Source organism: Lactuca sativa, chromosome 7, assembly GCF_002870075.4.
Source record: "Lactuca sativa cultivar Salinas chromosome 7, Lsat_Salinas_v11, whole genome shotgun sequence".
NCBI classification, from domain to species: Eukaryota; Viridiplantae; Streptophyta; class Magnoliopsida; order Asterales; family Asteraceae; genus Lactuca; species Lactuca sativa.
Genome location: NC_056629.2, coordinates 25087513 through 25099307, shown reverse-complemented (window position 1 = coordinate 25099307; position 11795 = coordinate 25087513). Strand labels below are relative to the sequence as shown.

The window sequence follows — 11795 nt, the reverse complement described above, 5'->3', positions numbered from 1 at the left end:
GGAAAGCTACGATTGCAGATCGGGATCCGAAGTCATACGCAGAATAGTTATTAGACTTATCCAAGTGGGAGACTGTTGGATTAGTGTCTAAGTCCATAACTATTTTGGTATGTACTTGACCTGATGGTGCATGGTCCTTTTGGGTTGCCTTCACCAAAGCAACTTGATTGGAGAAATAAATAAAGAGAGAGAGGTTATTATGATTTATTAATATGTTATAAGAATAATATATTAAAGGAGAAATCATATTTGTTTAATTAATATTGGTCAATAATTAATTAAGAATTAATTTTGTGATCAAGTGTAATTAATTAAACTAGAGGGGCTGAATTGTAATTATGTGATAGTTACAAAATAAGGTAAGGATTATCTTATATATATGGTGAACGAATTTGAGGTGTAAATCCATAAGAATTCGAGTATGATAAGGATTCAAGGATTATCTTATTGGTTGCTTAGTGGATAAGCAACTAGATAAGGATAATGACTGAAACCCTATCTCTACACCTATATAAACACCCCTAGGGTCATGAATTCGTGTATCCCTTCCCAAGAAGTCCTAAGGACGAATTCTAACCTCCCTCCTCTCTCTTTATACCTTCTCCACTTGCTTATGGTGTTTGTAAGCCATTAGAGGAGTGACACTTGTGACTCTCAGCTTTCCAAGGTCAATTCAAGGAGGAATTGGATTGTTATTGCTATATAACAATCAAGGTATGTTCTTAAACCTAATTACATGTGAATTCTGATTTCCATATGCTAGAATTAGGGTTCATAGTCTTAGATTCAAAGTATGTACAATAGAGAAACCTAGATCCAAGCTTTAGGGTTTGTATGAGCACATAGGATGTCTTATGACCAAAACCCATCAGATCATCCAAAGGGATAGGATGATCATTCTCTGGTTCTTCTCCAAACCAACCAGCTATGACTTCATTCGGAAGATACTGGTTGCCGAGGGGATGGAGTCCAACTATGATTTCTATGCGAGAATTTAGGGTAAGTGGATAATTATTAGACGAACTATCTAGATAATTATTTAGAAAAACCCTTATTAGTTACATCGCTATTTGTGAAGTGCATACCAGCTATGTGTAATCTAAACAGGATAGACCTTCGAATAAGTGACCTTATTTCCAAATTCACACAGAATAGAGGTAAGGCAAAATTATCACTGATTCTAAGTCTATAACATCCTAATTACATGTAGCCATAGTGTATCCACTTAGCAACTATCAACTTAGTAATGAGGATCCTGTTTTAAATTCTCAAGTATAAAGTACTTATAGTAACACCAAATACTCCTATAGTATTTTAATTTTAATGTTATGTTCTATTGTTCTCATTGTGGTAGGGTTGGTAAGATTTTAGCATTGTTGCGACTACACATTTAAACTTAGGCACATGCTAGTCAACCCTCGGATAATATAGGCGATCAGGCTATATCTTCCCAGTTTTGACCATATGTCTCTAAGCCTACTTGTGTTGCCCAACAATCGTAATTCTTTTGTACTGTCCTAGTGGTACTGATTTTAGTATGAATGCAGCACGTATACTTACTTAAATATCTTATTATTTAAAGTATATACTCTAAATCAGAGTATTTTTAATCCCATTGTATTTATAGTTAGTATATCTTTTATGGGTTGATATACTCAATTCACTATAAACAATGCTCTGATACCAATCTGTCACACCCCAAAACCACGAACGGCGGAAACGTTCTGGGGCGGAGGACGTCATGTATGCATCACAACAAATGTAAAGTAGTAAACAAGCAACAACATCATCCATTGCATCAATAGTATGATTTTAGTTACAAGTGTTTTCTTTCATTGTACAAGATATGATAATAACTTATCAAAATAAAAGACGAGTCTTGACTGCTCCGTCTTCTCTGAACCTTGTATCGACACCTGTCTATTTGTAACCTGAGAATACAAGTTATTTTGAAAGAGTAGATCAGCATTTAAGCTGGTGAGTTCATAAGTATTTAATGTCATTGCTTTGATTAGTTGATATGAAAGACTGGTAAATGAATGATGAAACATTTAGTATAAGTACGAAAAGCTCTAGAAAATCCCATATTTCCTACTAGTATAAAAGTAGTCTTCTACCAAGACTCGAATGTTTTGAAAGTAGTCTTTTACCTAGACCTGACTGTTTTGAAAGTACGCATCTCTTGAAAATGTGATGGTTTTTCCTTGTTTAACTCTTATTAGTAGTCTCTTAAGTATACCTGAAATGGTATCAACCTAGAACATCCGTAGACTGTTCATTTACCTCTGTTGCTAACAGCCGGGTTTAGGAATAGTTAGTCCCTTATGTATACCCACGATGGTATCAACCTAAAACATCCGTAGATTGTTCTTTTACCTCTGTAGCTAGCAGTGGTTGTCGGAATGGTTAGTCCCTCAAAGTATGATGTGGTACTAAGAGATAAAGTCCCAATCTATCTCGTCGATGATGTGATTGAATCACAAGGCAAAGATAGAAAGGCGGACAATATAACCGTATCTAGACATATAACATGTAATAGTAATTTGCCATATAATGTCTATGTAAAAGTATTCATGTATAAGTATTCATGTAAGAGTATTCCTTCATATAACATGTAGTAGTAATTTGCCATATAATGTCTATGTAAAAGTATTCATGTATAAGTATTCATGTAAGAGTATTCCTTCATATAGCATGTAGTCTAGACTCATGAATGAACTGACTCCGGTGTAATTTCTTGTAGTAGTGATAATGTTTTGTTTACTCTAAACTATTCCTATAACAGTTTACTAAAATGTAATTGATGAGTGTCCAAGTAGGTTTATACACCTTTGCTACCCAGGAGTATCGAAACTAAATTAACTGGTGGAACATTTATGACCATATATGTATACATGATATATAACTAATATTTAAACGACCTTCGGAGGAGTACCCGAGAACCGCAAAGTCATGTTTCTTGAACTTTTACATATTTTCGGGACCGTTAGTTTAAATTATTGGGGGATGTTTGACAATTTAATTAACCAAAGTAGGACTGTTTTGGTTAAAAAAAAAAAAGGGACTAAAATAGTTCAAATGGGATTAATGTTTGAATATAGGGATTTGTTTTGCTAAAAATAACCAAGGAGGGGCTATTTTGAATAAATGGGTTCAATGTTTGGGGATTTGGGACTGATTTTGAATAAATGTCTCAATACAGGGGTAATTTGGTTATTTCATCAAAGTTAAATGGGATTTATGAAAAGGAATCTCATGGAGGAGCCGTTTTTGTTTAATGGCCCAAACTTAATGGAATTAGGGCTTTTGTATCCCATCTTCATTTGTTCAATCAGTCATACCAATGTAGAAACGAACGGACCACGAAGGAACGAAACTGATGAACGAAGGCTCACGGCGATAAAGAAGTTTCCGGGGTTCGACGAGACCGAAGCGACGAAGGGGACGAAGCCGTGAGTTGTCTTCGTTCTCGTCCATCTGCGAGGTGTGAAGGAAAGCAAGAAGTTGGTCCGATGGTTTTGTCTATCGATCGCGAAAAAGGAACGTCCCCGAGGATCGATGAGGCCGAAGAGAAGGAGTGAAGAGCAGCGAGGGATTTCGTTTGTCTTGGTGGTTACAGCGAGGCGCCGCTCAAGCAAGCTCTCGACTGCTTGCTTCTTCTCCGGCAGTGGATCGCGAAGGGAAAGGTGAAGGTTCAAGTGCAGATAGTTCGGTGATTGGAGGTCAATCGCAAGAAGGTATCTCTGTTTTTTTTTTTCTTTTGTTCTTGTTTTGATAGAAATCGATGGAGGGTGAAGGATTGTTCGTTTGGTGTTTGACAGGAAAAAAAGAAGCAGAAAGGAAAATGGAGAAATAGAACTTAGATGGGTGTTTTTGGGTTTGATTTTTGACAGGGGAAAGAACGAGGGGGAGGAGGAGGGATGTACAGTCGCTTGTTCTTCTTCTTCTTTGGCTGAAGATCCATAAACGGGAAGGAAAGAAGAAGATATCATTTTTTGGATAGATTTCAAAGTCTGATCGTATCATATTTTACATGATTTTTATTGTACAACATTTGGCTATGAATGAAAAAGAGTGTTTGTGTTTAAAATTGGGTGAAGAAAGAGTGCAAGAAAACTCTTTAGGTTGTGGTTGTGATTTTTTTTAAAGTTAAAAGTCCTTTGGTAGAAAGATTTTTTTTAAAAGAACTTTTTCTAAAAGTATATATTTAAAACGTGTGTGTTTGGATGGATTTTTAAGACTTTTAAGAGATAAAAGTCAAAAATTACAAAAAGATGAAATTTTATGATTTTTTAAAAATTGTATTTTTTTTGTCATAGCTAGAAGTTGATTTAACTTAACTTTTATTTTTAGTTTCATGATTGATCTGTTTTTGAGTGAAAGAAGTAAGCAAGGTCAAAAACTTTCTAAATCAAGTGGGTGTAATGTATTTTTGGGTATTATGATAACAATTCTATATACATATAATGTACCTGTATTTATTTTATATTATAGGTTATGTGTATATATATATGTAGGGTATAGGTATGGAAATCAAGTATTACAAGTATTTGGGTAATAAGATGCATTTTATACATGTATTTGTGTATGTATTAGTTTAATTATTTATGTATTTGTTTGATTTGGTATGTATTATTGGTTGTTTTTCTTTTGTATACACATGTATGTATATTTAAGACTTTTACAAACCGTTTCTTGATAAATATAATCTACTAGGTTACAACCCGTGGAAACCACGGGTAAAAAAGAAAAACACTATTTGATAATTTTAAATCGTCATGACATGCAAATTTTTATTAATCATAGATTTACGAACAACTTTTTTGAAACAAAGTTTGATGTTTTGAATGTAACTGTATCGTTTTTATTTTAAAATAATATTTAAAATAATTTGAAAATATGAGCAATGTCAGTGAAGATTAATGATAAATCGTTTTTATATTAAAATAATATTTAAAATAGTTTGAAAAGATGAACAATGTCTTTGAGTGAAGATTAATGATAAATAATAAAATTAGCAGCACACCAAAAGCTAGCCAAAAGAAAACCTTGATATGAGGAAATTATTTTTTTCAAAAAAAAAAAAAAATACCCACTATCTATCAAAACAACTACAAACCATTTAACCACATCGATTGTTCATCTCTTCAAATCCTATACTATTTGTCCATCTTAGCAATCAAGGGCATATCAATTGTCTATCTCGTGAGAATATTTGAGGGGCACAAACCACAAACTATAATAGTTTGATAACTGCTACAACACGAAGACCGAGGCATGACTCACTTTCAAACGCTTGTCAAGTAACCTTTGACAGATGACCAACTACATCAATATTAGCAAAATACATCTTTGTTCTCCTCAAGTATATCTGATTTTTGCAATTTAGATTCCAAAAGTGTCATGAATCTCATTTTTGGTCCTGTTCTAAGTGTTATTAGTATATTACTGACCAAAATAGCAAAAACTATTATAGTCATTAAATATTGCAAAAAGTATGTAATATGACTATATGACGACAATACATGTATCGCTTATTTGAACTCCTCATCTTTCTACCCAAGTAGATGATCTCCACAATAATTCACTTTACATATTATTTTCCTTATTATTCACTGTTCTATCTAGAAAAATTATACCAGAAAGATTAGATGCAACATGGTTTATATATACTAAATTACTAATATCAAAATATCACAATCAGATACATCATGTTCCCATCAAAAACATTAAAGAACATGCCTGTCAATACTCTTATCCTTCAACCTATCATCTGAATAAGAATAAAAAATTACAAATTTCCTTTGCGGTAAGTTGCTAAATTTAACCTCACTCTTTTTTATTATTAGACTCCTTATTTTTAAATTTAAAAAAAAAAATCAAAAGCACATAATACTACCTAGGAAATTATTGAATTATTTAATATTGATACGAATAATTTCCGCAATTATTGGATAATTTAATTCGAATTTGAATAAAGTAATATTTAAAACAAATAAAACGTATAAAACATACCTATATACATAATTCATACCATAATTTTAGGGATGAGACTGTTAAATTAGAATTCAAATAAATGATTTCATACCAATTCCTTATTTGGAGGGAATTTATACGACATCTATTAATTATAATTTTTGTGTAGGATAAAAAAGCGTGGGTATGGGTATAATAAACAGAAGAATGGATAAATGGTCAAATGACAATTACAGGTATATATAGCACCAACATATAATGAAAAAAAGGGTTCAAAGGCATTTTAAGAAAGTTTCCTTTTACAAAACATACACACAAGGATGTTATAAGAAACATAAAAAATAAAAGTATGTTTATGTTTTTCTGCATTTAGTCCAAACTTAAAAAGAAATCAAAGAAAAAAGGACAAACCAATGAAAGTGCATTGCTGACTTTTTTTAAAAGAAGTGTTAATTAAATGGCAGAATTTACCATCCACTGAAGCAACTTGGGAGGACCTGAGGACAAGGTGACTGTTTGGGGAGGGAGTATTGCTAAACCACCAATCATGTTTACATACTCAAGGAAGGGCAAGAAAGGAAACAAACCATTACTCACTTATTCAAGACAGGGCAAGAAAGGAAAGTAAATGTGAATAAGCAGTTCGTGAGAAGCAGGGGCAATTAAGTAATTTATTTTTCAGTTATGTTTTTTATATAGTCAGGAGCAGTTGTGAGGGGATCATTCAGTTAAGTTGTAGTTTATTTTCTTTGGGAGACCCCTGGCATCTCGAACTGCCAGAATTTCTATCTTTTTATGCAATATTTTGATTATCAGTAATATGAAGTTAGTTTGTTGAATCCCATAATTTTCTGTATTCCATATTGATATTGTGTTTGATTAATTACAACAAGTAAGATCTTAGCAAAGTGTAGTTTCATTTCATGTGGTCATCTTCTCTTGATTTTAGCATAAAATAGCAATGTACTTTTAAAGTACATTGCTATAATCGACACGAATGATTATTTTACACGTTTTATATAAAAAAGCTTGAAATATGAAGAATTAGAATAAGCATCTGTTTAATTTATAAAAAAAATTGAATCAAGATGTTTATTAGATTCAAGATATAAATCTAAGTATAAAGAAAAATAGTACTCTTATGTCATCTTTAGCTAACGTACTGGCTCAAGTGTTAATTACCTTACCTTGCATTTTACTTGGAACAAATTGAGAAACATAATTCTTGAAAATGGCAATCAATTCTGAAGTATTAAATACAAATACTACATACATTAAAAATAAAACTCCATTTTTGATAATTGGAGAAAAGGGAGCTAGGGTAAGAATGTTTACCTATAACTGAGATTTGATGTGTGCTAACTGAAACAAATTGGAAAATACAATTCAAATCAGCACTTGGTTTCAACATGGAGCATCCAATTTTAGTATAGAACTTGAGAAGTTGATGGTTGACAATTTAATATCGTTTGCAAGGAATCTGAAACAACTTTGGCATTTTTGTAAATTTGGATGAAATAAAAAACGTAAATCATTGAATGCATATTAACCATTGAAAAAAAACATAACTGAATTCAAATCAACCCCAAATCTTAGGGTTTAGGAGAAAAACACAGCCAAAAAGAGTAACATGGAGAGAGAAAGTAGATATCACCAAAAATTGAGATTTTTTAGTAAAGAGAGAAAGAGGGAGAGTGTGATTAATCTTACGTATTCTTGCATATGAAATGGTGAAATCGTTTGAAATCTTCCAAAAGCCACCATCTTTGTCAAGAAAAAATGAAGAAGAACTGCTTCTAGTGTTAAAAAAAACTTCAGCGTGTAGGAAGAATATGATTTCAAAACTGAAATTAAATTTCTCATACTGTTGTAAGCTAACTTTAAATCGCTATTTAGTTTCCAAACCGAAGAACACGAAATTGGAGCGTGATTTCTGGAATAAATGATGAGCAAATAGAGATTGGGGTATTAAAAGCTGAAGGGCATATTAGGCACTTTACTTTGAAATCTCTTTAGCTTAAGAAGATGCCACGTAAGAATAAGGATTCTTTTATTATAATACAGGATTTTCTTTTGTCATTAGTATGTTACATAATTTGGGTAATACATATTGTAGCACCTGGTTCTTGGTACGTATTCTTTTATTAATATTTTTGCATTTTGGCCTTGGACTCGGCGAGTCGAAGGACCAACTCGCCAAGTAGAAGCGGGATGAGACGCGAGGTTTAAGCTGTGGACTCGACGAGTTGGGTCCCGGACTCGGCGAGTAGGCCCTGTCTGGACAAAAAACCCTAACCCGAGGGTTTGCACCCTATTTAAACATCTTAACCTGGCCTCCTTCGTCCCATTTGCTCCCAGAAGACCCCCATAGCAAACCCTAGCCGTTATTGAAGCAATCTAAGGCTTTTGGAGCAATTTTGGTGTTTTTGTGACCCAAGGAAGGAAGGAAAAGCTTGAAGGATCAAGAGGAGGCTAGAAGGATCCGATTTTGAGCATCATTTGCAGTCTACAGAAGGTATAAAGTCTATACCTTGTTTGTTCTTTTGATAGATCCCATTTTTTTGGAGTTCTAGGGCTTTTCTAAGCCATTTTGGTCACCAACCATGATTGCAAGCATGGTTTGGGGTTGATGTTTCGGATCTGGGTCCTTAGAGGGGTTACAAGGCAGAAAGGAGTGGCTTTTGCACTCAAAGAAGGCCCCATGCATTGTAAGAGCTTGTTTTAGGACCTTTTGAGCTCAAAGTCCCTTGCAAGCATGTAAAGGTTGTAACTTTACGTGCTAGATCGATTGTAGAAGCATAGATCTATCTTCTAATCAAGGGTTGTACATCAGAAATCGAAGATTTAGTAAGTGGATATGACCAACTCGACGAGTCCATTCTTAGACACGACGAGTCCAAGGTTTCTGTCCTATATTAGTTAAGGGTCAAAAGGACCCAGTTGAGTGTGGAAAGGTTTTAGGGAGTCCTGGGGAGTGACCTAACGTTATGGACTAAGCCATTGTTCTGGAAGTTCGTGGGACTCGGCGAGTGCATGAACGGACTCGGCGAGTCCAAGGCAATCTTCTAAGGATGAAGATTAACTCAACGAGTTGTCCATACAGCTCGGCGAGTCAAGGATAGGACCTGTGTATAAGTTGAATATGAACTCGACGAGATGTTCATACAACTCGACGAGTTGGATGAGGATTCAGTCGATGTTCATTTAGAAGGAAAAATCGTCGAGTCATCGCCTAACTCGACGAGTAGAGACCGGTATAAGGACAAATGGAAGGATAGGGACTCGGCGAGTCAGCTCAACTGGAAGTTGACTTTGACTTTAACTTGGTCAGGGGTAAAATGGTCATTTTACCCTAAGAACAGTTAGCAGTGTATAACTAAGTTTGTAACTTTACGTGCTAGATCGAGTCTAGGGGCTTAGATCTATCTTTTGATTAAAGGTTGTACATCAGAAATCAAGAAATAGACTTGGACAGTGTGACATCCCCAAAATTACGGCCAGAAAAGACCGATTTCGTTTATGCTTTATAAAATCAGAGTACTTCTTTTTATAAAAATATTGCGGAATTTGTTCCCAGAAAAATACGATAAATGCGTTATCAAAACATTTTCGAAGAAACGTATTTTATTCATTTTAAAACTTTTGGGATGTCATTGTCCATACAGGAACATAAGCATAAACGAAACTTACATTTATTTACACTAGTGATCTACATCTCTTTAATCTCTCAGTGTAATGTGACTTCGTATCAACACCTGTGATATAAATAAACTGAGTGGGTCAGGTTGGGAAACCTGGTGAGTACATAGGGTTTTCAACCCACAATAATATAATTATTATGTTTATACAATCAAACAATCAGCCCAATTACCCAATCCCCATTATCTTCTTTACTCTTAAGGATTTAACCTAAGAGTCATCTATCCTGCATTCATTTATTCCAAAGTCCCTTACTTCTAGGGTCATTGGACTGACACTAAATCCATAGCTGCCAATGTTCGTTCGTAAAGCACTAATTCCATAGCTGCTATAGTCTACTCATCGGGTACTAAATCCATAGCTACCAGTCTTTATCTAATAGGTACTAAGTTCATAGCTACCAATGTTCAACAGGTACTAAGTCCATAGCTACCAATTCCTACAGGTACTAAATCCTTAGCTACCAGCGTCTAACTAATAGGTACTAAGTCCATAGCTACCAATTCCCAACAGGTACTAAATCCATAGCTACCAACGTCTAACAGGTACTAAGTCCATAGCTACCGGTGTTTGTCCCATAGGCACTAAGTCTATAGCTGCCAATGTATACTCACATCATCTTCTATCTCTCATCATTCATCTACCCATCTCATACCCAGCATATTCGTATATATAAAATACGTATACAGTTTAAATTCTTTAAAACATGTATAAAACGTTCATCCAGCATAGACAACAAGTATTCAGATAATATGCACACATAGCACGTAGTTTATATAAAATACTTCATATCTATGTGTAAGATGAAAGAGACTATGCACTCACCTGAGTAGGTGGTGACTCAGCACTCGAACAGCGCTTCGATACTCTCAAAACAATTTCCTTCGAGAAAACCTAGTATCAATACCACTAGGGTTTAGTCTAACGATAACCGCGACAAACTAATAGTCTAGCTATTATTATTATTATATAAGCGTTAAATAACACTCCATTTAACTCATAATAATAGCCGAAATACTCATTATAAGTTCCTAATAATGTTACTATATTAAAACATAAGCTATACTAAAGATTGGGTAGGTACAGCTCACTTACAGCGGGTTTTTCGCAAAACCGGACTTCGCTGGAGCAGCGTTCCAGAGCCAAAAGGCTATTTTCTCGAGACTCCGGGAGCCTCGGGGCTTCCTTCGGGTGCTAGGGGGTTTACCTAGGCTTTTAGGGGGGTTAGGGAGCTTAGAGAGAGAGTATAGATAGAGAAAGAAGAAGGTTGGGGGGTTAGAAAATGAGGGAACCCGACACCTCTATTTATAGGGGAGAAATCTGATGGACTCGCCGAGTTGGTGCATGTGGCAACCTTCTGGTGGTGCCACGTGTCCAATTCTGGTGGTGCCACGTCACCCCCTATCGCGTATCAGCCTTCGAACTTAGAAAAATCATAACTTTCGCATACGAGCTCTGTTTTCGACGTTCTTTATATCCACGCGTAGGTAAAATCAAGATCTACAACTTTTGTTTACACTCCGTCGGCTAATTCTCGATTGATCTCAAATTTAACAGTAGGAGGAGTTTAGACTGTTAAATGACCGCGAAGACTTCATAACTCCTTCATACGAACTCCGTTTTCGTCCATCTTTTTACCGTTGAGTTCCTATTAATGAGATCTTCAACTCTCATTTAGGTCGCGTAGGCCAAAAACTGCTCGAACTAAAATTCGAGTTTCGGGCCGTGCACTGCTAAGCCGAATCTTAGAAAAATCATAACTTCCTCATACGAAGTCAGATTTGGGCGTTCTTTTTATCGACGCTCTTAGTTTAACATATTCTACAACTTTTGTTTAGATTGCTAAGGCTAAGTCTCGCTCTAGCGTAAATTCACTATTTACGCTTCCCGGTGCCGTGTCGGTTTTGCCGTAAAACTTCGACGGGCCATAACTTCTTCGTTATAACTTGGATTTCGGTGTTCTTTATATGTACGGAAACCTTATGACATATTCCACAACTTGGTTAAGATTATTTATTCTAAATAATCTTTTGTCGAAAAGTTGTTTTCGACCCCTATTGCCTCTAAATTGCCTAGCCCGGATCTACGGGCGTTACAAGTATCTCCCCCTTAGGAGGATT

At 35.1% G+C, this 11795-nt stretch overlaps 1 long non-coding RNA gene across 1 annotated transcript; it reads left to right on the top strand.

Moving 5' to 3' along the window:
- The first annotated feature begins 3311 nt into the window (after positions 1-3311).
- LOC122194989 (uncharacterized) lies at positions 3312-4090 on the top strand. The gene is made up of 2 exons (XR_006184885.1): positions 3312-3737; positions 3822-4090. It is a non-coding gene; the product is annotated as an uncharacterized LOC122194989 (long non-coding RNA).
- Positions 4091-11795: the final 7705 nt, after the last annotated feature.